We start from the raw sequence: 26,156 nt of genomic DNA, 5'->3' as shown, positions 1-26,156 counted from the left end.
TCCTAGGCTAAACCAAACCCAGCTTTTTTTGAAGTGTTTGCTTTGCCTCTATTTTTGAAACAAACTGAGGTGGGAAAAAGGAACTGCCACACTGATACACTGATGAAGATCTATCTAGTATTGAGAACAAATAGATTTATGTGAATTACTTTGGCAGAAGGCCTCCTGTTTGCCAGCATTTGAGGCCAGAATTACAAAAACATTCTTGTAATACAATGGGCCCTAATTTTTCTGTTTTAAAGCTGGCAACAAAAAAAAAACAGAGTGAGATCTGAACTGATCTGAATTTGTTTTAAGACAAGTTTTTCAACTGCAGACCAAATAGCGGTGATAGCTGGCTATGGGCAGTTTATGGGTAGTGAAACCTTGTACCCATCAAAAACACCGTTAGAAGACATTCTGTCAGTGTAGTTGTCCTATTTGTTTGAACCAATATTATTTCATTCTAAGATCTTCTCTGCTTGTCAAAGCTAAACTGGCAATAGCAGCTGCAGGTAGGATGCTGCTGTGTGTGTGATTGCGCATGCAGTGCCAAGACACTTTTGCATCTGTAGGCAGCGTAGCAATTTATGCAAGTCTTGAGTTTATCATAACACTTGTGCTTTCCTGCATTATGCCTATTGCGTGATGGTTCTGCAGGAACAGCATTCTAATGGTCAGCAGTACATTCTCCTAGGAGAATTTTTCAACTGAGTGTAATCCAATCCATTAAGTTTACATCCTGTTCTTTGCCTTTTATGTTTTAACCCAGTCCCTATATTAATATTAAACAATTTAAAGATTTTTTTTTAAAAGATATAATCCTATTGGATTCTTATAATCCCATATTGAGGCACAAAATGCAGTTAAGTAAATACTTGCAGGAAAGTAGCATGAGACAGTTACAAATGATTTCTGTGACTACATGCAGTGTGCTCCTTCAAATATAATCCTTTAAACATGAAGTCTTTAATGTTGAACAGCTGTAATAAAAACAGTTTGCAGATCAGAAATCAGATTTTCTAGATCATAACCACACAAAGGCTTATTTTAAAATCATCCTTCCCCTGAATAGGGTGGGGGGAAAAAAAAGAGAAACGGCACAGTTTTTCCTTCTTCTCTTTTTTAGAGCAAACAGTAAGTCATGAAGAACTTAATTTAGCAGCAGTACATGTGAGACATGGGCCACAGGCTCCATTTCCATAATTTCTAGACAGCATCAGCCGTGTAATGTAGCAGTGGAACCCAAGGACTATTTGAAGGAATGCTATTAAAATATGCAACGATGACTCAACATGATGTGCCAGTCAGCGCTAACCTTTCTGTAATGTCAGAGGGATACTGTGCTTGTTGTGAAGACGGCTTCCAGAAATGCAGCAGTTAGTTGCAAAACTGTTCTTGACCAAAACTTCTTAAAGAGTTTCTGAATGTAGGAGTTCTGTATATATTTAATGTGCTCTTTAACCACCGGTTGCAACCGTGATATCTCAAAACTAATTATTTGGCGTTTTTTTGCTCACAGTTGGACTTTTGCTTATAACTTCCAGATGTACTGCTTCATAAGAGAGCTATCCTTGAATATCTGTCATTTTGCTTGCTCAAAGTTATAGTTACTTCCAGATGTTACTTATCTAAGATAAGTATTATATATATGGTTACGAGGCTTCAATAATAAGATCAACAACCTCCAAACAGTGGTACGAGTCCAAAACAGTAACCATATAGTTAAAAGACTGTGCCCAAATATGGTTAAATTCAGCAGGGGGACGCCTCCCCAAACAACCATAGGAGATTCAGTTATGTTTGTATAACCTTGTACATACATCAGTTGTATGAATATGTAATAGCTAGGTGTGAGTTATGTATTATGTAGGCGTGCAGTGAAAACTTTTGGATTATAAATAGAACGTGGCATGAGGGTTCAGATGAACTTGATTTGTGGAGATTACCCACCTTGTGCACTGTGTTGTGCTTTGGGAGACTTTAAAGAATTGAGAACTGCAGTTCTGGCTTTTACTTGCACTGTGGCACTCCTCCTGGCTTCACATAATTAGAGCTCAGCCCTTTCACCCTCTTACCTTTCGTTTACTTTCTAAACCACCATACCCTACATTAATTTTTCCATCTTTTTCAGGTGTATCCCTTTCTTACCTCCCCTTGCTACCCCAGGACCCCAGACAGACGAGCAGCTCTTGAATTTCTGTTATGACAGAGAAGGACTGATTTTCTTAATCTCTTCAGTCTCTTTTCTGGATATATAGAGTTGACACTTAGGCAAGTCCTAGAAAAGAGTATGGATGTTCAAGATGTTTAGGAAGCTAACATACTTTAGCCTTTCTATATAAGACAGTTCAGCTTTGAATGCTGCACGAGGTACACAATTAAGTTGGAAAAGATTCCGTGGGCAGCAGCTCAGACTCTGTGGGACCTTTGAAGTCTCACTATTTAGATTAAATGCATTTTGAGATTTCAGTAATCTTACATTACTATGCAGTTGCAAGGAGATGTTGTAATCTTTCATTCTAATGACACTTAATCCATTTTACCTCTAACATTGAAGCACAGAACTATCTAACTGTAAATACTTCTTATTTATAAACTGCTCGGTGTCGTAGCAGACTCTATCCTTTCTTGCTTATTTAACTCACTTATTCACCTCAGTGACTTTTGATCCCTCACCATTTGACATCAAGCTGTCTCCTGGCTTATGACTCTGGAAAGAATTGAGAACTGAATGTAATCCTCTATGGGTTCAAAATTTCTTTCTCAACCAAATCTGCAGCACCACTGTTCTGTGTGTATTCTTTCTGAAGTACTACTGTGTGTCCCTAAGTAAAACTCTGTTCATGCTGGATACTCTGAGACTCCATCTTGATATTTTTTCTCTGTAATAATGTTTCTCCTGCCATTTAGTCCAAATTAAAACCATCAGACATTATTTGAATACAGTGTTGAAGCAATACACGTTATTTTGCTTAGTGTTAAATCTTCTCTGGTCCGTTTGCTAACTGTGTTGGTAGAATGTGATGCAGTCAGAAGAATTTATTCCTGTTCTGTTGTTTTCTAATGGTACTACACTTCTTCATTAATTTTATCATTTCTCCTTTATTTTATTAGGAAAAGGCTCCATTGTTATCTTCCCTCCATCGTACGAGGTATAAAGTGTGATTCTTTCACTGCATTAAGACCTCCAGGGATATTTTCACATTTTGGAACAGTTGCTCCCACCTGTTTGGAAACGAACATTGGATAATAACATCAGCAGATCAACTGTGGTGAGTGAAGAAGTTATATGACATTGTAAACTGATTTATGTCCTAATCCTGTGGCAATATTGACGTGTTCTGTCTTGGAAGCTTTAGTTATTTTCAAACTTACTTTTAAATCTCTGATTAGTATTGGTTTAATATCTTTTTTCTTGAATGTTGCTTGGAGTATACACAGCTTTAAAGCATATGCTTTAGAAGCAGGTTGGCAATGGAGCGGATATGACGCATTTTTCCCTGTTTACAAAATCAAGTCAGTGAAAACAAAAATCTGCATTTGTTTTTATCATTACAGAATCTGTGAGAGGTATAGTTGATATAAACGTTATAAAGCGTTAGCAGCTGAAGTTAATAGGCTTTAAGCTTTGTTGCCAAAGCTCTACACAGAAATCACCTGTAGTTCAGCAATGGAGAAACTGCATTTTGGTGTATGAGGGACGATGAACTAACTGTGATAGCAAAGGAAGAAGCACAGAAAACAAAAACATTGTAAAAAAAATTATTTATATATATATATATAATTTCATACATATGTGTTTTCAACTGGTATTTGAGTTGGTGCACAGTCTAGTTTGTGTTGTGGTTTTTGAAGGCTTTGTTATTTTTTTTGCTGTTACCTGTTTTAATGGTTAAAAGAAATGAAGAAAAGGAAACAAGAAATGAGGTATGCAGAAGCTTTGCCATAGAGAGCAAATCAGAGCTGGTAAAAACGACTTGAGTGGATGTTTTGTTTGGCTATTCAATTAGTTAGGATTATATACAGATGAAGTGCTTACGGTTTACGGCTTTCAGTTGGTTAGAAAGATACAAAAACTGATAATCTCAAGCACTGGCCTTGGGTATTTCACAACCTATTCTGACTTCTCAGTGAAATTCTTCTACATGAGCTGCTCAGAGCTCTGGAGAAAATAAATATTTGAAAGCTACTTATTACTAAAATGAAAAGGATAGAACTTCAGAGAAAAAGTAATAGCAGTACATTATTTTATCTACGCAGTGCAGTTCACTTAAGCTACAAATGTTATTTTATGTTTTGAATCTGCTCTAGTTATTGAGTAGAGCTTTGTTTTTGAGTAGAGCTATTTTATATAATTTTATATAATAAAATAATTTTATATAATATACATATATATATATATATACATATATATATATATATATATAATAGCTTTGATTTTACGTTATCTCCTGTTGAACTGAGGTTTGTTTTTATAGCAATTAGGTTCCATTAGAAATATTATTCTGGAGATGGCTGTCTTACCTGGAACTCTCCCAAGGCACTCATTTACTGTTGTACACAGCAGAGCTGATAAGAGTTTTGTTCTTTTTTATTTTTTCAGGAGACATAACAAGCTATTCCCTCATCTTTAGAAGGTTTGGAGGACTTTCCTTATGTTTAGCTAACTGTTTCAGTACTTCAGGCTAATGCTATACAAGTTCCCACTAGGGACAGCAATTTGTACCAAACTTTTAGCTCACAAAAATAGTTGAAAAAAATTAATCATTGGGACAAAAAAGCAAATGCTATTCTTTGTGTATTCCTTTACTATTTTCCAGTTGTGGTGATATGCTGGTACAGGCGGCCCAAGGAGGCTGTGGATGCCCCATCCCTGCAGGCATTCAAGGCCAGGCTGGATGTGGCTCTGGGCAGCCTGGGCTGCTGGTTGGTGACCCTGTACATAGCAGGGGGTTGAAACTGGATGAACATTGTGGTCCTTTTCAACCCAGGCCATTCTATGGTTCTGCGATATGATTCCATGATTTTCTACTGATACTGAGAATTAGGAGTGAGAGTTTTCTGTGCCTGGATAAGTAATAGTAAAGTATCTGTCTGGCTCGTATTTGGAAACAATCAAACTGAAGAAGGCCCCTGCAGCCAATATGAAAGTTCTGATTGTATCTCTCTGTATCTGTGTATCTGTCACATACTTCAGATTTTAATGTGTCTTCATTAAATTATCTCTATTCTGGGTCTCCATAATTTTCAAATCTGGGGCTGAACCCCACGTTGTCACTGCCAGAAAATTCTCACAAAATTAAGCCTTGTCAAAAATATTTCGTGCTGCAGTGTCTGTAGACCATGAACTCCAAAAGGAAGATGACTAATTACCGTGACTCATTTAGGGCTGAGTGTGATAGATCCTTCTAAATTCAGTTCTTTCCTATGTCACAAACCTGCACTGCACACTTTGCCAGCTGTGTATGTCCTGTCACCTATGCAGTGTCCAGCCTCTCCATGGTTTAAACACTGGGAAAGGAAGATGTAGAGAGCAAATTAAGATAGGCACCAATATTTTATGGCACATTTTATTAATTAATTAATCATGCAATCAATGGGGTGGTCAAAATATGACCTTGCTTTTGGTTGTTTAGGCCACCTTATGCATCTAGATGTTATCCTTGATTGCTGTCGTCTCCAGGAGCACTCCTCATTGCAGACAGATTCAGCTTCTCAATTAAACTGATTGTCCTTCACTCACAGTAGAATAATATAACTCGTTGTCATCTCCTAGCAACACTTTTGGCCCCAGTTTGGAGAGCTGGTGCTGAGAGGTCAGAGAACTGTGCTCTATAATGAGTACAGCTAACATTTTATTTAATACTTGAGGATGAGAAGGGCGATATTTAAATCTTGCATGTTGGAGGTAGCAGTAGTTGCCTACAACCTATCTTCATTCTTTATGTGTCCGAAATCATTATGGGATGAACAGTTCTAATGTGATCTTAGGTGGCATATTGGCAAAATGATTCATACTGACTCTGTGTGTGTGCTAAATGCAAGGGAGGTAACTTATACAAAACATAAGGCTGTAATTTTCAAGGAGTAGAGTTCCTCTTTTTCTGCGGTATAAAAACATCTTGAATATCATTATTTACCTTATTTACCTCTACCATTTCTGACCAATGTAAGCGTGAACATTCCTGCAAGTCTTCAGTATTCCATCATTGAGTTGTTTCATTCTAGTTCCTGGAAAAAGACACAGCAGATAGAACAGAAAATAACTTCACACACACAAAAAAGATGGATTCTGTGTCAGAGTAATAGGCTGTAGGGCGTGCTGAGTTGGACAGCATGAGTCGAAAGGTCTGATGAGTAGAAGTCTACAATCATGGCCTGCTTAGGGCACTCACCTTCACTGGCTGAGTGCAGTTGATTTTTTGTATGGTTTTAATAATTAAAGAACAAGTGGAATAAATACCAGCAAAGTGGAAGAAGTGGGATGTAAGACCTGTCTGAAAGGTGGTTCTGGACCACTAGATATTAGGCAGTTCTGTTGGCCACCTGTCAGAATGAGAGAAGGATCTTACTTCTGCCTTTCTCGTGTTAGATCATCTCCTGAAATAGTGATAACATTGTCTGTACTGCAATTAATTAATTAATTAATATTGTGGTATTTTTGTTTGTTTGTTACTTTATTTAAGGGCTTAAATGGTAGTAATAGCCTAAATAGGAGTTATATCTTTAATAATCTGGATAGTTTTCTTATCTCCATTAATAAATCAGATGAAAGGTCATTTGTGGAATAAATGCCTCTGATCTATGGAAAGAACAACTTGGGTTACTCTGCTCACACTTTCTCAAATGACCTGCTTCTGGAGCACAAATCTCTGAATCTATTCCTAATTTACTTCCAAAGAAGAAGAAGTGCAGTAAAAAATTGAACTAGTACACCAAATATCATTTCCTAAATAGAGATGTGCCCTGTTGTCTTGACTTAGTACAGTAATTCCTTTTTAAGTCATTGAAGATCCAGATGTCAAACATTGTCAGCACCTGCAACTAGAGTCACTTCATATTTTTGTTTTAATCGTGTAATTTTTGTCTGCGTTGGGTTTTCAGTATCGTGAAAATTAATAAGTCCAGCTGGATTTTTATGGATTTTGTGGGATTCAAATGGAGAAAAAAAGAGTTTGCATGTGGAATTCAACGTGTTTCTTATCTCAGTGCTCAGGAGAGAAATAGGGAATCTGCAAGTCTGAGAAGTCACTTTTCAGAGAAGAAATACAGTTTAAATACAGAAAGAACCCTGGGTTTACTCTAATTATTACAGAAATCAAAACATTTCCTATCTTTTCTTCCCAACCGAGAAGCTGGAAGCAGTTTATAATCTATACGTAGATGTAAATTAATAATATAATTTGAATAAAATTGTATTTCTTTCATTTCTAATAGGCAGTATCATATTGTGGAACAACCATGTTTTATTCTTTGTAAATGGAAGACTTGTCACACTGAACACGCTGTAAAGTAGTACTGAAACCAAGAATTATCATTAAGTATAGCAGTGGGGAGGTGACTCAGGGGCTAAAAGACTTCCAAAGCTGTAACTTAAATTCTAGAAAGGAAAAAAATAAGAAAGAAAGAAGCATAAATCCATTTTTTTTTTTTCACAAATGCCAATACTTTATGAAAACGTAATATGGAATAGAGTGTATTCTTCAGATATATTTTGAAAAGCCATGAGGGCTGCAATTGCAATTAAGTTGAAATACACAGCTCATTTTCAGCATTTGAGGCTGATAAAAGAAATGAATGTTTCACTGAACCAAAGCTGGAATATTAGATAAAACTTGGTGTTCTGTCGAATTACAGTCTTAGTTATGGAGTCACTGGAACAATGTGAAGTGTACTATTGAATATGTCATAGATGCCATCATTAATCAGTGATGTTGTTTGGTTTGTGCTGTACACATGTGACAGTACTCCTGGTTTGCTCCAGTTGGATCATCTCGGTGTAATAAAAATTACTAGAAATCCAGTGGATTTGGTCAGTAGAATGAGTAGGGGTGAATGCTAACCTCCCTGTTCAGTTCCCTTCCAAGCTCTGTTTTGGTATCGCTTGGATTTTATCAGGTTGCTAGAGGTTTTCAGCCAGAAAACCGTGTAGATGCAGTGAAAATTCTTCTGACCAGCAGGTGGCATGCAGTTGTCTTACCTTAGCAGCAGGTGTGAATCATGATTGAAATGAGTTGACTTGAAAAGAAAGTAAATTAGTTCGGGGCTTTGGGTAGAACATCACCTTCTTTCTGTGGTCACTGGTGTCTTGCTTGCAAAATAGCACACGCTGTCTTAAGGCGTGTGCTGAAATAGGTGTCATACAGCTCTAGTAGTGACACTTGTTCCTCTAATGCTTCTGGAATACACATGCAAATATATTCTTATTGATTAATTCAAGTTTCTTGGCAGTTTTTTGTTGTCTGTCTTGTTTTGTGACTAGATTGTGTTTTTTCTGTATAGACCACGAGGGAGTATTTCCACAGTGAGGGTAATTTCATGATGCAGCAGGATACTGCTCCTGCTGATCTTGTTACTGATCCCTGTTTTTCTGATCTGGAGTGTAGGAAAGTTGTTGATATGCTCAGGAGCTCTACAAGCTGAGCCCTGTTGTCAAAGTTTTAACTTGAAGATACATTGAATTCTTAACCTCTAATTATCCAGTCTATTGTTTCCTTTATTCTTTATAGGACAAGGGAGAAGACAGCAGTATAATTGGAGGTTAAGGACGGTGAGGCTGGCTTTGTTAGAAACAGAAAAGTATGCAGTATTGCTGTCATTGATGCATATGCAGAAGTATTTAATGTAAGATCCGTGTCATAGTGTATCTGCTTAATATGCTGTATTTATGCACCTAGTGAAGCAGGGTCTTACTTGCAGTTCTTTGTGCTGTGACAGCTGTGTTCCATTTGCAGTTTTTGTGTTGAAGCAGTCTGAAACCTCTTGCTTTCAGGTGCATCCAGTGACATTCAATTTGTTGGGTTGTTTGTTTTTTTCTCCTTGTTGACAAACTTGCATTTGAGACCTCTGTGGTACCTCAGTAGATGATCCTTTACACAAAGCTTCCTCATGACTCATCTCTCCAGTGGTCAAAACAGCAGCAGTTTTTATAGAGGGATAGATCACTCTGATGGCAGCAGTGTCTGCCTGTAGCCTGATGAATTTGAAGCTATTTTGTTTCTGTAATCACCCAGGGTACTTAAAGGATCTGCATTTAGAAGTAATATCTTAAGGAATAGCGTAGGCTGCACTGATGAAACCAATCTTCTGAGATACAAGTGTCCACTCAGAAACAGGTAACTTGAGAAACAATCACAGTCTGGATGGCTGAGCAGCAGCTGCAGTGAATTGCTGTAGCTCACCGGATGCTACCATTTATCTCCTTGTAAAAATGTACCTGAATAGTGTAGGATTTCTGATTTCATAAAGATTAACATTTGTATCAGAATGATACCACTGGCGGCGTATCTGTGGTGGGAGGAAAATTGTTAACAATTCAGGAAAAAAATATGAAATCACCATTTTGTTAGGCATTTCTTACTCCAGTCTAAATATTTATAGAAGAGTTGCCATCTGTAAAGCTAATTTACCTGTTGGCTTGGAGTTTGTTTATTTGTTCTTCTGTCTAGAACTGGATGCAGAAATATTTCCTGTGTGTTCTTATAGGGCAGCTTTTCCAAATCAGACAGGCTTTGACTATTAGAAATTAACAAAGGATCTGAATGTTTATGTGTTACAAGGTGCCAAAGTGATTTCAGATACAGGTGGGATATTTCACAGATATTGGGAAGTTGCTTTTATCCTCTTGGCTTTTGTCTGTTCTAACAACAGGTACTAGCTTTATTTCCCCTTCTTAGCTCTATACTTAGAATCTACTTACAATCTTCAGGTTTCTAAGTTGAAGCGAAGGCATGAAATACTCAGTTTCTCTTTGGCATACACAGATGAAATGTCAGTTAGACTCACTGTGGGTGAGATATGGGGTTTTTCAGGGGCAGTTCTACTCAGCTGACCCGTCCATACCAATTACTTACAGTGCTGTTCCTATTGTAGTGTTTGAGCAATCCACACGCTTTTGCTATGAGGTCTTGCAAAACTAATAGCCCAAGCTGAGGAGATCTCTGAGATCTCATCCAATTTATTTTTAAGCAATTTTTAATTATGAACATATTTTATTTTCTGAGCTGTGGTACATAAACATTGAAACATTTCAGGACTGTTGGGGAGCTCAAGTCTTTGAAATGAACGATGGCCTTGTTATTCAGGAGGCTTTGACATTAAAATGTAATGAGAGCTAGGCTTAACTTTGGAAGACCGTGATTATTTATTCTAATGAGGTAAATTTCCCATTCTATTTTGGATAGGCTAAATTTATCATTGTGTCTGCTCATATCCACCAGCTGATGTGGTGCATGCTGATTTTTATCTAGAAATCTGTAGCAAGGATTCTGAGTCCAATGAGTATCAAATAAAGAATGTGATAGGAATAGTGAGGAAAGAAATATTCTTGGTTAATAACAACGGGGAGCCAGGATAAAATAAGTTGATTGGAACCTTACAGTTGCCACGCTGACATTTTCTTGTGGGGTTTAGTATTGGGTTTCTTTTGTAATCTTTATTGTAATTGGGAATTAGTGTTGTATAATGGGGAAGGAGATAGCATAGCACAGATTGGATCATAAGGCATGCAGGGCAAACTCAGAAAAAAAAGAGGCAGTTTAAAAACTCTTCTGGATTTCTGCATCATTTTGGTGTTACTTTTTTTTCCCAAGCGAGATGGAAAATAAAGTAGGTAGATTATTAGCTTTGAGCTGATAATAAAACAGCCAAAGCAGATGGTAGGAATGATAAAAGGAAAAAAAAGAAGGTTTATGCATACCTCATTAACCACCATTTGTAATTCGTTTGCAGATTTTTATGAGAAACTCTGCAACAAATAAAGGTCCAAGATATAAAAATTAGACAAAATTTAAGGAGGCTAAAATCAGACCAATTAAAGCAAATATATAATACACAGCAGACTCTGAAGGCTTAATTTCTTACTGTAAAAGTAAATGTTTATCTGTTTCCTGCAAGCCTCAAGGGTACTGAGAAAATTTCACTTTCTTGCACTTTAACATACAAAATAGAATCTAATGGTTCTTTAAGAAAGCCATCATGACAAAGCTAACTGTGAACTTAAGTGATTTTGTTATACAGAATTTGTAAACAAATTGATTTTCCCCATTCTTGTTCATTTTCTCATCAGTATCATTTATAGATGCTCACAAGCTTCCCAGGTGGTCTGCTGGGGGTCGCTTGTGTGTGACACAGAGAGAAAGGGATGCTTGTGGTCAGGTCTGTGCCACGTCCCTGGGTTCTTCTGGACTGACAGCAATGACCTGTACTCCTTGCAAGTCATTAATTGTTACAGGACAGCGCTTTGCTTCAGCATTTTGCTTTCTTTAGTCTCCATGTGTCTTGTACTACTATACTTTATATATACATATAAATAAATATACATATATATATATTTTTTTTTCTATTTTTCTTCTTGTTTTGAAATATTTTTCTTACTGGATGTAGTTTGTGATGCACTCAGCTAGGCTGGGTGCCACCTTTCTGTTGGCATGCTGAGCCTTCCACTGGGAGTTCTAACTTCAACACGTTACTCAGCTGCTGGAAGGGGAGTCCTTCAGTATTAAGGTTGTTGTTCATCCTTGTTCTGTTGTTTCTTGAGGTGCTTTCATAAACACATTGCCATTCATTTTTGGTTCACAACAATCTTTTTGTTACAGTTGTCTACACTCTGCACACAGTGGTACTGAGAATAGAAGGAGTCATATGAAAGTTACTCTTTGCAATATAGCAAGAAAGGATTAGCAGCAGTGCTAAGAAGGGATGCAATGAACGACGCTACCCGTATTTTCTTATGAAGATGTATGCATTGAGTGAGCAAGGCAGGAAAGTAAATGCAAAGTACCAAGGTATGAGAGAGATTGGTTTATCAGCAGGAGTTCTGCACTTGTCTTGACCACACATACTTGTGTTCAGTCATGATGTCTTAGTGAGTTAGTAGATGCATACAGAGTATCTGTAGTCACTCTCAGAATCCAAAGTGTTACAGATTTTAGCTTGAGTCAAACATCTGTCAGATATGGGGGAAAAAAATAAAACACATTCTGGTAAAATAAGAATGGGTAGAAATTTCTGTCCAAATTAGGTTGGTATGAAGCACAAAAAATACATATTAAATATTGATATAATTCTCATTAAGATCCATGAGAACCAGTAATTTCCTCTTAATTTTGTGGAGAGAAAATAAAGCTTTTTCTTAAGAAAAAAAATAGTTATCCACAGTCTACAAACTAGTTGCTTACTCAAGGTGATGCAAAATCGTGTTTGGCTTTAAGAGGTGACTTTGTTGATGAGTAATGTTGCATTTGTTCCTCAAAAACATTTTAAAATGCCAAATACCTCAGCACTTGTGTTGCATGGCTTACATTCAGTGACAAACTAATGTCAGATCAGCATTCCGGTGCTGTAATGCTGTATTTCTTAAATGAGTACATTGTTCTGCAGAGATTAAAATGCAGTTAGTCTTCTGAATTTATCCCTTTTCTAAGCTGATGTAATAGTTTCTTCTTTGCTCTTTATCATACCTATAAATATTTCCCCCTTCCTTCTTGCCAGAAGGTTTGGGTTCTCTGAAGACTGTTCTCTTTCTTTTACTTCCCCCCCTGCTCCCCACTGCAGATATATTAAGCCTCCAGCTCTTGATGTTGGCTTCAATTTACACTTGGGTTCCTTAAACTATTTGATAGATTGTTGTCCACAGATGTTGTCTGTTTTAATTGCTTGATTTTCCAAGTAATGGATCAAAACATGAACAGACGTTCCATTAATCTAGCAAGAAAAAAATTTATTAAAGTAAACAGAGGATGGCTGAAATTCACTTGTGGGAGGGTTGGGAGGCCTTGATGTTTCTAATTAGTTTCTGAAGTTGACCTGGGGTTGAGGCCTTGAGAGGTGTTTAGAAAGTGAAATGTGAACAGCAAAACCTTGAAGGGAGGGCTACGGGGGAAGATTGTTCAGGAGATGCTTAGTTTTAAACCAGGGCAACAGTTGCATATGGAAAGTGCTGCACAGATCATGCCAACACATCGCTGGCGGGCAGGCAGCTGAGTAACAGAAGCCTGCTGGATCACAGGGCAGGTCTTGTTCTGCGTTAGGGGCCGTGTTTGCCAACTGTAAATGAAGAGAGGTGCTGAGGGAGTTTGATAAGATGTGAGAAAGCCCTTCTTTTCTAAACACAGCTGGATCCCCATAGGCCCCAAGGCAAAATGTGTGGTAGAAAGGCAGGCATTGGTGTTTGAAGGCTGTTCCGGCTGCAGTGAGGCAGTGGGACTCGCTCCTTACGTTTTTCTTCCTCCTCTTGGTCTTTGTCCAGTGAAAGGGAACAAACATGATGTTGCTGCTCAGATCTGTTGGGAATCAGGCAAGAGTACAGAGAAGATTTCCCTATGCAGTGTAAACACGAAAACAAGAGTGTGTAGCAGAAATCAAGTATTGTCAGAGCCATCAGGCATGTGAAACAAAAGTGAGCTGTGCACTTGAAATCCCAGATAACATTTTTCCAAATCCACTGGAAAACAAAACAAGTGAGGAGTAATCACTGGTGGGGTGAGCTTGAAATGGATTGTTTTTCTCCTGTGGGCAACCCTAGGACACACCTGCAGTAACCCTCAGGAGATTAAAAGCAGAGGTCTGTAGTCTCTGTGGGTTGACCTAAGAGGTTGTACTCTTAACTCTTGCTCCTAAGGCAGATGCTGAAAGCCGAAGGAAAATGGAAACAAAAGAAGCGACAATAACAGTGTACTCACTACCTGCAGATCAATGCTCAAGCAACAGCCAGCCCCCAACTAACTGCCACCAGCTTTATGACTTCCACTGTGATGTCACTTGGTATGGAATAATGTCTTGTGTAATTCAGGGCAGCTGTTCTGGCTCTACCACACCCGTGCTGCTGCATCATAGTGGCCTGCTGAGTGGTCCTGCCTGTGCTCCCACGATGTTGGCGTGCTATGAACACTGTCTCAGCTGAAACCAGGACAGTCGCCCTTGAGGTAATGAAGTTTTTTCTATGTTTCAGTTTGTTCTGGTTGCCCCTTGTCCTGTTTCTGTCTCATTTTTTCTTGCCCTTCAGGTATTGATAAGATCCCTTTTCAGTCTTCTTCAGGCTAAACAGCCTCAAAACTCTCAGCCTCAGGATACCATTGGCCTCCTTGTTCACAAGGGCGTATTGCTGGCTCATGGTCAAATTGTTGTCCATCAGGACACCCAGGTCCTTCTCTGCAGATCTCTTCTCCAGCCCCTAACTTGTACTGATGTTTGTGGTTATTCTTCCTTAGGTGTAGGGCTCTGCACTTGCCCTTGTTGACCCTCGTTAGGTTCCTCTTCACCCAGCTCTCCAGCCTGTTGACGTCTCATTGAAAGGCATAGCCTTCTGGTGTGTCAGCCACTTCTCCTTGTTTGGTACTCTGCTGCTGCTTAGAGATTATGGGGGTTATGAAGCATGTCTGAGTCCCAAACAAGGCTATTTGAAACTTCCAAAGATGGATAAACCAGTGTCTCAAAAGCTAACTGTGCAGCACTTTTGTCTGGCTCAAGTCTTTTGCTTAATGTTGAAGCTTTGCTTTAAGTTTCGTATGTCCTATGCCTAGGTAGGCAGAAACAACCTTCCTGAGATAGGATGTTTCTCTTCAAAGATCCAAGATGGCCATAAATAAGAAATAACAGACACAGTCAGACTGAATTCATCCAGCCTCTTGCAGCTGCCAGGAGGGTGTTGTAAGTCAGGCATGTTGTGCACCAGCAAATTTTTCTGCAGAATCCCTTTGCAGTCCCTTAGCAGATGGGTAGTAGCTGATATGTATTAGAGAGACATTGTAATTTTGTGTGTTTTAGTCAGTGATGGCCAGTGTACTCTCTTGAAGATCAAGGAAAATGTCTACTAGATGGTACTCTGAAATTGTAATATGATTTTGTAATTACTGTTATTTTGTAGGAGGGCAGGCAATGGACTTTTCAGCTCCTTCCATGGAGGTATCTTCATAGTCTTACCTTTAGCTAGGGCTAAATAGCTAGATCTAAATAGCTCAGGAACAGACTAACTGGAACAAACCACGGGCTGTGAAGTTACATTGATGTACTGGTGATTTAATGCTAACTTTCACATCACTGTCTGCAGTAGAGAACGAAGTAGGCTCTTTGGCTTCTTTACAGATGAAAGGATGGGCCAACAATTCGGAAAAGGTATAAAGACCCGGATTATCAGTGACATTTTGGGGTGTTCTTTGCTAGGGTAAGATTGAAGGCCTACCTGAAGTGGTGTATCTTAAAGGGCAGAACAGGCTTGTGATGCTAGCATGGTGAAGAATATACAGGCAACTATGTTTTTTCTATATATTATTATGATTCAGGTCAATTGTTGGTTATCTGTCAAGACCTGTAAAATAAAAGCCATTTTTAAAATGAAATGAGTAATAATCTAGGATGCAAAGCATTGCTTAATTCTAACAGTTATCTTTGTTCATGGGATTGCCAGTTGAAGATATTTTCCACAGTTACCGAACCTGAAACATGAAGCTCTCACAGCTTTTATAGTGCATTGCTTGCAGGAGAACTACAGTCTTTCACAATGCCATCTGCTTTCCACATGTTAAGTCTCATTGGAAGCCAGCTATTCGCGTGCATTTGCTTGGAGCTATGTTGTAGAGATTTGCATTTATCAGTGTAATGTAATTACGTGCTTTTACTAGGGATGGACGTTTAATGTGTGCTGAAATGGGGTTTAATAATTATCTTTTCTTTTTTGTTCTTACTCATTGTAATGGATGCAGTGTATTAACTAAACTTCCCAAGATCTCCTCTAGCAGTATCTGCTGTTCCTTTTCTCCTTTGGTGATTCATACTGGCATATAGGTCTTCATTAGTAGTTTCTTTGAGCTTCTGCTTCTTTTTTGGTCCAGAATTTTCACGAACAAGTTAATTTTATCTGTTTTATCCATTACCTTACCTGTTCCCCAGTTTATTTTGCAAAGAATTTTCAACTTAGGGTTATTTCATGAACAACTCAGTGATGGCAGTAACATTTTTTTTGTACATACTGCAAGATAGCGTGCCAGTGTGCCAAGGGGATTACTCAAAGCATGTCCATTTGTTTCTCTTGATTTAAGGTTAGCAAATAGCCAGTTGCTTTATGATATTTCAATCTTAGTAATACTGGAGGAAGGAGGCATTTATTTCCTAAATTGACCTTATTTTCTAAAAGCTGTGCATTGTAAAGCTGGTTGGTGGTTTGTTTTCTAATAGCGTGAGGGGAAAATTAAGAACCTTTCTGCAGTTAGTAAAACTCCACTCATATCTGCAACCCCATCACAAAAGCAGTGGTATTTGTAAGCGGTAGATCCATGTTTAAAAACATACTGAGCAATCCAGAAGCAAAGTAGATTTGGATTCACTGCATCGTGGACATTGAAAATAATTCAGTCTTTACCTGCATATGGGCATCACTTCTCTACAAAGAGGGTGATTTCCGATAGGGGGCTTGTGAGGTAATGCCAAATAGTGATCGAAAGCCTGGAAGCTAAATCTAGACAAACGGATTTAGGAGTAGGATGCCCCTTTTTTATCAGTAAGAATAGATAATGCGGTGGGTCACCTGGACTCTTTCAACCAGGCTTGGATTTCTCCCTGGAGGGGCTTTATTTTAACAGCATGTTGTGGTTCTGATGCTCATGTGAGCAGTAGAAATTGGTTTTAGGCAGGAGGTCAGGTTAAATGAATACAGCGGTCTCTTTTGGAGATGATATAACACTCTGCTCTATAAAAATTCAAACTTGTTTGGACAGAACATTCTTGGCTTGTGTATCCGATTGCTGACTTGTTTTTCTACAGACAGATCAAAGTCTTTAACAAATCTATAATGCATATTTGCTTCTTTAGGCACATAATTCTCTTCTACTGTATTTGCAAGTGTTTCATTTCCTCTCCTGCAGTTCTAGCTTCATTTTATATTTATTACTTAGCTTCATCCCAAAGTTTCCTGCTACAAATAATTCTCTTAGCATTTCTTGGAAGGTACAGTTTGTTATGAAATGTTCCCTTCCTGTTTTATGCATAGAGGCTAGACCTTTTCAAGAACTTTGGTGTATTTCAGAGAATTAAATTAGATTCCTTTTTTTTTTTTTACACTGTTATTTCAGCCTCTGGATGATTAGAAGCCCTTCTACTAGACAATTTTAAGTAGCAGGTATCAGACTCAAACCATGAGGAATCCCTCTTTAAAGTAATACACTTACTTTATTGTGGTTTATCTCAGCAGGCAGCCCAGCACCCACAGAACTTGTGGGGTCGAGTTAAAAAGCTGTTTACTAAGATAGAAAAGGGAAGGAGAAAATAAAAGCAAAAAAAAAACAAAACAAAAACAAACCAAAATCCAAATATAACTGCAATTCCCTACCAAGTAGCCTAGACCTCATTTGGTTGAATAGCCACATAAACATTTGGATATGGTAAAAGTTGCTACTAACCAGCAAGCACCATCCCACTGTATGGATCAAATTCAACTCGAGAAAAAAAATAAAAAACATATACACATAGGGGAAAACTTGGATTATTTAGGCAGACTTTTCACTGTTCTTTTTAAAGTCAGGTCTGTGTCCAGCTGAGGAAATGAGATCCTTGAACATTAGAAACATCAAATAGACACAGCAAGGTACCTCGCCTGCTGGCCCAGTCAGCTAGTTGTCAAATGTCTCATTATTATTATAATTATTAGCCTTCATTAATAATCCCATTCCTGCTCTGGCTTCATTAAGAATCATAAGCTCTTGCCGACTTGCACTTTGGCAAGCTTATTGCACTGATAGGGGAGTACTATCCTGGACATTATCATCGCTTCCATTTTGTACAGTTTTATAAACTGAGGTAAAATGGTCACATACTGTTCCTCTCAGTGCTAAGGTACATCTTGACAGGAGATGTAAAGGTTGTTTCCCTTCTACTATGCCAGCATAGTCCTACAGAAGAGAAATTGCATGTGGTTGAGGTACCTTCTTAAGTACCACAAGCAAAACTATAGAGGAGCTGGAATCTTTCAACAACTTTTTGTCTTGCATCTTCATCAACAGTTGTGGAATTCTTCTTTTCCCTGGAAGATCTGTTATCTGTTGTAGCTAGTTGTCAATGTGAAGCAGGTGTCTGACTTGCTTTGCTATCAACTAGAGTTAGAAAGCTCCTACTGCGAAGCTACACAAGCCCTTGGCATGTTCCCTTCATAGAAGCAGATATCTGCCATATGGTGGCAGCCCACCTGCCACATGATGTGATGCATCCATGTGCCATTGTCACTTGACACAGATACTGGGTGTTGATTGTGTAGCAGATTTTTGTCCAAATACATTTGTTGAGTATATCTGTCTAATTCTCTACTACCCTTAAGATGCCATTACAGTGAAGTACAAATTACACGTAGCTTCAGGATACCAACCTCCTTTCCATAATAGAAGCAGCAGCCAAATATAATTGTATAAATAAATGAAGATGATAGCTTCCCGGGTTGCTTGCGGAAGTTGCTGTTATGCATGCTGGAGTAGAAGACTGTGAATTATATTGAAGGAAATGCATTCAAATGATTTTCTGATAATGCCAAGTGCCTGACAGTAGGCACAGGCGTGTAGTTCTGCCTGACATTAATGAGAGTTGCAGGCATGCATCTAAGGCCAAAGTTGAGTCTGTGTTTCTCATCATATTGGCACTGTGAGCTTGTCACCATTTATTACATTAACCCTTTGGCCAGATTATTGCCGAAATACTGCATACTCTTGATAGTTGACAGCATGCAGTCTTTGAATCATGTATACAGAGTTAGCTTTTGAACTTGTATCCTCTTTGATTTATTTGCTGCTGCCTCAGGAGTTTCTGCTTGTTTAAAAATCATGTCTGAGTCACATTACTAGAAGGTGTTATTTCACTGTTTTACTGTGCTATGATTCCATGTTTCTTTTCACTTCCTGTTTACCTTAATCACCTTTACCTTCACTAATTTGCAAGTCTCCATTTTGGCTTCATTGTCCTTAAACTTGTGCCTTTCTAGTGAAATGAAAAAGACATGGGAATTTCTTTTATATTAGATGCTAGCTAGAGTCAGCTGTGCATGTGCTGAATGAAAGTGCAACCTCATTAAATCCAAATATTAATTTACTTTCTTCTAGCTTAGACGTTCTGTGGAACGTCTATCTATATAGAAGAGTCGAATATATGAAAAAGAGTAGAATAGATCTACTCTTTATACAGTCTTTATATGTCTTATTTTTTAATGTGTGTGTTGCTCTTAGAGGGGGAGTGAACACGAGTTCACAGAAGTTTTAAGTATGTCAGGTAACAACTTGTGCTCCATGATTTGATCACAAGCTAGATCTGACCTGGGTTTTGGTTTGTTGTGCAACAGCCTGGGTGCTGCAGCTGCTTCAAGGACAAGAAGATAAACAGTCAAATAAAGGTAAGAATAGATATGTGTGAATTAGTTCAGATGGAAAAAAAGTAGATCATCTCCTTATTGGAGTTGACATTTTTAGTGTGGAAGTAAGAACTGTCCGCAAAATAGATTGAGTGGTGATGAAGTACAGAACTTGGTTAGATGGAACGTTCTCTTTCTCATCCCATTAATTGAATGCTGGCAACAAAGTTCAGTCCCAATTATAACACTTCTGTGTTCTCTAAAAAGAAGCAAATCTGTAGGGTGTTGTGGTTTAACCTGGCAGGTGGCTCAGCACCACGCAGTCATTCACTTACTCCTTCCCTTCTCATTGAGGTGGGAGAGAGAATTGAGGAGTAAAAAAATTGCACAAAGTAGGATTTGAGTGTTGAGATCAGACTGTACGCTAAGATAGAGAAAAGGAAAATAGTTTCAACTATATATGTATTTGAATATACATAGCAAGTGATGCACAAGCAATTGCTCACCACTCCCTGACTGATGCCCAGCTGGCCCCAAGCAGCAGAAGAGAGCAAGATGAACTCCCATCCCTTTCAAAACCGCTCTGTGTGATGTCACGTGGTATGGAATGTCCCTTTGGCCAGTTTATGTCAGCTGTCCTAATACAAAAGACGGGGAGAATAAGGGAAAGGTGGGCTGGTAACAGCATTTTCCACATCAAAGTCATGAAACGTGAATGTTCAGCATGTTCTATTTTGTAGAGGTACTAAGTGTGTTTCTGGTACTAGATATTACAGCAGCAAGCAGGTGAGAAATTACTGAAAGGAGGCAGAAGGCGGGTATGGCACTGAATGCGACTAGTCATAATTCTGTTAGGAAACTGGGCCAGCCCGAGGCCAGAAAGTATATCACCAGGACATACAGTTTTCCTCTAATCCTCTGTCCACAGCGAATAAGCCATTTTCTTTTATCTTTGTTATCCCTGCTTTTTTCTTGTTTACTTGAAAGGTAGGACTTGGTCAAAGGAGGGCTCTTTTGGGAGGACCAAAGATGAGATAAATAGAATTTGTAAGGAATAAATGGAGACATCATTTTGCTGTCACTGCTAGCTTTCTGCTCAGTTACTATGGGAAGTTTTAGTCACTGTTAGTGATTCATAGGGTCAGAATTGTTTAAGGGCAGAAATAGGAAAGGTGTAGAAAAGACTGAGGGTAGGTAATGGCTTCTGTACAGGGTGGGTGAGAAGGTAATTGACTGGGTTGGCACTTTGGGGAAAGAAAATAAGTAGAGGAGAGGTGACAGTGGTATATAAAGTCATTATGGATGAGAAAAAGATAATTAGAAGGTGGCTTTTCACTAATGCTGGGAAGTAAAGCATAAGGGTGACCCAGTAAAGCTATAGGGCAGATGGTTTAATACAAAATAGAATGTGTTTGGACATGTCATGTTAGTGTTACGCAGTTCAAGTCCATGGGACTAAAATATGATACAGCAAGAGTGAAATGTTCGTGGAGAGTAAGTGCAGGTGGCAGGTCATTGTGGAGAGTGTGTGCAGGTGAGTTATTAAGCACAGTGAGATGCACTTCCTATATCTACAGTTCAGGAAGTCCCCGAGCTGCAGATTACTGGGACCAGGTAACAGTAACCCAGTATATGCAATTTTCTCACATTTTTCCTTGGGTTTTCGCTGCTGGCCGATGTCAGAGGTGAGACGGGGCTATTGTGTTCTGTGATTTCACACAGTGCAGCAGTTGTGATTGTACCAGGCAGTGGAAATGTGCTGCTGCTCAAATTGCTTTCCATCTAAACAGACAAAGCAAAAATTCAATTGTAAAGCAGGTACTGAGAGAGGTAAGTTAATGTTTCTACAGGAAAGGAGCTTTGTGTCCATTCGGAGGAATATGTACGAGACTGTAAGATTTGTTTTCACTTTGGAGCACAGAAATGTGCTCAGAAAAAGAAATGTATCACTGCAATTGCATAAGTTTTTATTCCTGCAGATGAAATGATTCATTTGGGACAGTTTGTTTTGTGAGAAACAGCTCAGTAGTACAAATTTGCCTTTCTGTGAGGTGTCTGAAGTCCAGATGTCATTTGAATGTGATTGAGTATTGTCATGCTTCTCAAGCTAATTATTCTGCTTGACTTCTGGGTGTGGCCTCCTTGAGCAATGCAGTTTTAATGGTAAGGAACAGACTAGCTGTTTGCCACTGGGCTGCAGTAGTTACTTGTGCTTCTTTGGTGTTCTTGATAGCTCTACTGTGCTATTTGATTCTAAATAAAAAAGGGAATAATGTCATATTTTAGTAAGATAGCTTAGCCTCTTTATTTCAATGATTTGAGAGTGTGAATAGTCCTCAGTTGGTGATGAAAGAATTTTAATTCTTGTTTAGAAAGGTGAAATAAACAGTCATTTGGACTTCCCCAGGAGTCCCTCTTGGGATGGTGCACTTCAGCATCTTTATCAATGACAAAAACAATGGGATCAGGTGTACCCTCAGCAAGTTTGCTGATGGCACCAAGATGGAGTGGTCCAGTTAACAAAACAGAAGGGAGGAACGCTATCCAGAGGGATGCAGACATGCTTGAAAAGTGAGCTTGTGAGAATCCAATGAGGCTTAACAAGGCCAGGTAAAAGGTGTTGCACTTGGGTAAAAGCAATCCCAGACAGGGGTAAATGATGGTTAAAAAGCTGGCCATGAACTAGCAGTGAGAAACTGTTTGATGAGAGGGCAGTGAGACACTAGAACAGGCTGCCTAGGGAGGTTGTGAACACCCCATCTCTAGATGTGTACAAGGTCAGGCTGGGTGGAATCCTGGGCTGCCTGATGTAGAGGCTGGCAACCATGCCCACAGGAGGGATATTGGAATTAGATGATCTTTATGGTCCCTTCAAACCTGAGCCATTCTGTATATATGAAGGGGATTTCACTGTCTAAATATTGATATAAGCTATGTTTAGACAGTTGTGAAATACTGTATGGCAGATACAGCAGTTTTTTGATGCACATTTTCATTATGTTGTTGATTTCTCCCACTCTGAATTGTTGATCATCTTCAATTATTTAACGGATAATCCTTAGTGTAGTTTAAATAACTGCTCTGTGACTGATGATATCTCACAGTAAGCCAGCCAGCACAGTGATTTGTATTGATCAGCAAGTATTGTCTGTAAGAAGAGTACTTGAACTAAGAGGGATCTTTGTAGTATGAAGTATTCTCAAGTGTTCCTGTGATGAAAAGCATACTTATTTTTCGATGTGGCACATCACATTTGCCATTTTGGAACTGAAGGAACTGTCATGTGAATTAATAATTCTGAGTCAATTCTTCTGATGTAGAAGATCGTGGAGCAGATCTTCCTAGAATCTATGTGAAGTCACATGGAAGGCAGAGAAGTGATAGGGAGAACCAGCATGGTGAGACTGACAGGTTGGTAGCTCTCTCTGCCAGCTCTGCTCCACACCCTTGCCCATGAGGACAGTTTCCCAGGGTGTTTTGTTGACTAACTCCCTGAAGAGCTGGAAGTTAGCTTTCCTAAAGTTTAGCTTCCTAATTTTACTCTTTGCCTGTCTCATGTCCCTCCAGAGCATGAACTCAACCATAGCATGGTCACTACAGCCCAGGCAGCCCATGGTCCTGATGTTGTCAATTGGTTCATTTGCATTGGTGAGCAATGGGTCCAGTATTGCATCTCCCTGGTGGGGCTGTCAATTACTTGACTCAGGAAGTTATCCTCAGTGCATTCCAGGAGCCTCTTGGATTCCCTAAAGTTCACTGTGCTACTTGTGGAAGTGTAACAGTTCTCATCTGACTTCTTAAGTCACATAATTGTTTTATACTCCTTGCCAGGCTCTGTTGGCTTACCCTTTAGTTCACTCAAATCTGTAGCCATGTTTACCTGCAGGATTTAGAAACACTCCTTTGTCAGCATGCTTTGAGGTGAGCTGTGCTCCATTCCTTTTAATTTGAAGGTTCAAGCACCTTGGTCTTTCCCTTTCAAAGCAAAGGCAACAAGCGCGGAGTTCTAGAGCGAGGAGACAAATAATCATGTTGGCTTCTTCTCCCTTACCAGCCCCAAGTCATTGGACAAAAAGAAAGTTGCGCACCACAGGCTTGTGATCCTGTGGATCCATGAGTATTTTGTGGTGGGATGATTTTCAGTTAGTGTGTGTGGAACGAGTTATTTTCTTCCAGTTGTCCTTGGTGCTATCCAGAAATGAAGGGCTGTTCCCCCTCTATTTTCTGTGTCCAAGAGGGCCAACATTTCATTTTAAATACAAACTCCTCCTTTGAAACAAAAATCACTACAGTAGACTCTTCTAATGGTTCTTTTTTATGTATGTTGTTTTAAGATACTTTTCTTGGAGTCTCATTTGCCACGTCACATCCTTCTGTCTCTCTTTAAGATGCTTTTACGCAGCAGGCAATCACGTGAATAGCTTTCGAGGTTGTTTCCTTGTGTTCTAAGTGTGCATAAAAAAAGAGAGCGTTATCCTTGGCTTCCAGCTTATAGCTGGCAAAGGACGAGATTCAGTTTGTCCTCATGAGTCCGATACAGCCAGCTTAAAAGGTGACACAACTGCTTTGTATGCGTAAGCCTAGAGGCTCTTGTTCACTGCAGCCGAAATTTCTGGTGAACAAATCTCTACGACACGAATTACAGTGTCATAACAGCTTTACATTGAGTGGTTTAATTTCATGCCAGCTTTGGATAGATTTTATTTATTATTTTTTCTTTTATGTTTGTTCTTATAGTTATTCAATAGCTTTTTAAAAGCCGGCCATCACGTTTGTGCCAGTTGCAATGTAGAAGCAGGAAGCAATCCAGCAATGCTACAGCAATGAGAAAGTTATCTTAATCTAAATAGCATAGCAAATACAGTTTTTGATAGAGAATCAGGATACCTTTTTATAACTGTTATCTCATGCTCTTTGCTTTTACAGCAGTTTATACATGAGAAAACAGTTGATGTCAGACAAAAAATATTCAGCTATTCATGTGAATCCTTTCATACTTACCGAGATTAGAGTTAAGATTGTTGCTGTTCCACTGTTCTCCATCGGTGACAATATTTTGCAAGATAAACGAACATGGAAGATTCCATCAAATTAAAACAGTTTTTACTGCATCTGTGATAATGCCTTTTAAGGACACGCATCCTATTTTCGCTCTCCAGGTCTTTAATTTGTGGTTATAATTTTCAGGAACTTTTAATTAAAAGTAAAAAATATCCTGGAGAAAAAATCTACACATTAACAAAACTAATTTAGATTCTGTTAACAAGCACAGTGAGTATTTCCCTGCGTGATTGGTTCACAAAAGGATCTTCCACATCTCTTCCATGCATGAAAAGCATAACAGAACTCAGAACTGCAAGGGTTGAAAAGGGACCGTGAGAGATTGAGTCCAACCCCTCTGCTAAAGTAGGTTCCCTGCAACATATGGGTGGGTCCAGGTGGGTCTTGAATATCTCCACAGAAGGAGACTCTACCACCTCTCTGAGCAGCATGTTCCAGTGCTCTGTCACCAGTAGTGGGAAGAAGTTCTTCTGAATGTTTGTATGGACCTTCCAGTGTTCAGGTTTTAGGCCATTGCTCCTTGTCCTGTGCTAACCTTGTTTGTTTTCTGAAGATGGGCACAATAAAATGTTAGGTCCATTCTTACATCAGGAGACCTGCTGGAGAAATAGGAGTCTTCATCTCTGGGCCCAGTAACATTTTCCTTCTTGATACTGCAGAGTCCATAGAGTGCAAAGCAGTCACTGATGAGCAGGTCAGCTGCATCTCCAAATCTAATTTTGGATTCAGAATCTCTTTATGGATTGTTAGAGGATGGCAGCATTACTTCAGTCTCACTTTTCCTAGTACCTAGAGCAAGGAGTAAGGAACTTTTCATACAGCACACTGCTGTTCACATATGTATCAGCAAAGGGCAGAGAGTAAAAAAATAGAGCTTGCCCTGAGTCCATAATTTGATGCTTGAGGTGTGGCAAACTGGTAATTCCTTGCATAGCATGCAGTTCCATAGAAAGTAATATGATGCAAATTCAATTGGGTAAGAAGAACAGAAAAGATTAGACTGTTCCTTCCTCACCCTGATGGAGAGAGTTAGGGGCAGTCCCAAGGCATTCGGAGAGTAGGCTTGATGTTTTTTACTTAGCCTGGGAATTAGGAGGAACAAAACACTCAAGAATGAGTTTCTCAAGTCTTGTTAAGTGGTGGATGCAAAATGCATTTATAGAGCTTTACTGGATGTTATTGTTAAAGGTTGGGACCACATCCTTTGTCTAGCATGTATTACCATTTGGGAGATCTAAGCCTTAGAATTTAGCTGGTGTTAACTCTTGACAACCTTCACCATGTGAGAAATATCATGTTGGATCTGGATTTAGTTTGTGTGTCCCTGAGCCCCTAAGAATATATTTGTGTATTCACTCAGGTTAGCTATAGTTGGATGCTGTAGTGAGCGGTGAAGTTGAGCTTCAGCTGTGTACTGTGGTAGTTTTAGTGGAATTGGTTATTATGCAGCTATGTCAAGTTATTCTCCATGACTGAATTTCTTCTCCTTAAATCTTCCAGTATATCTGTATAACCTCTGTTGAATTTTTTTTGGAAGTAATCCCTTCCAATATCTGCTACCCTTCCTCACATC

The 26,156-nt window shown here is 39.0% G+C and overlaps 1 protein-coding gene and 1 long non-coding RNA gene across 5 annotated transcripts in view; one reads left to right on the top strand and one right to left on the bottom strand.

Annotated features, from left to right (window-relative positions):
* Positions 1 to 26,156, top strand: part of PCDH15 (protocadherin related 15) — an 814,794-nt gene that overhangs the window by 81,114 nt on the left and 707,524 nt on the right. For all 4 annotated transcript variants that reach the window (XM_032445316.1, XM_032445314.1, XM_032445315.1 and 1 more), the window contains exon 3: positions 3,097 to 3,254. The gene's annotated coding sequence lies outside the window, so the exon portion shown is untranslated. The remainder of the gene's footprint in view (positions 1 to 3,096; positions 3,255 to 26,156) is intronic.
* On the bottom strand, positions 12,897 to 13,994 carry LOC107315653. The gene is made up of 2 exons (XR_001555997.2): positions 13,884 to 13,994; positions 12,897 to 13,484 (listed from the first exon to the last, which is right to left on the bottom strand). It is a non-coding gene; the product is annotated as an uncharacterized LOC107315653 (long non-coding RNA).

This window comes from Coturnix japonica, chromosome 6 (assembly GCF_001577835.2).
Source record: "Coturnix japonica isolate 7356 chromosome 6, Coturnix japonica 2.1, whole genome shotgun sequence".
Taxonomy (NCBI): domain Eukaryota; kingdom Metazoa; phylum Chordata; class Aves; order Galliformes; family Phasianidae; genus Coturnix; species Coturnix japonica.
This window is presented reverse-complemented; position numbering and strand designations above follow the sequence as displayed.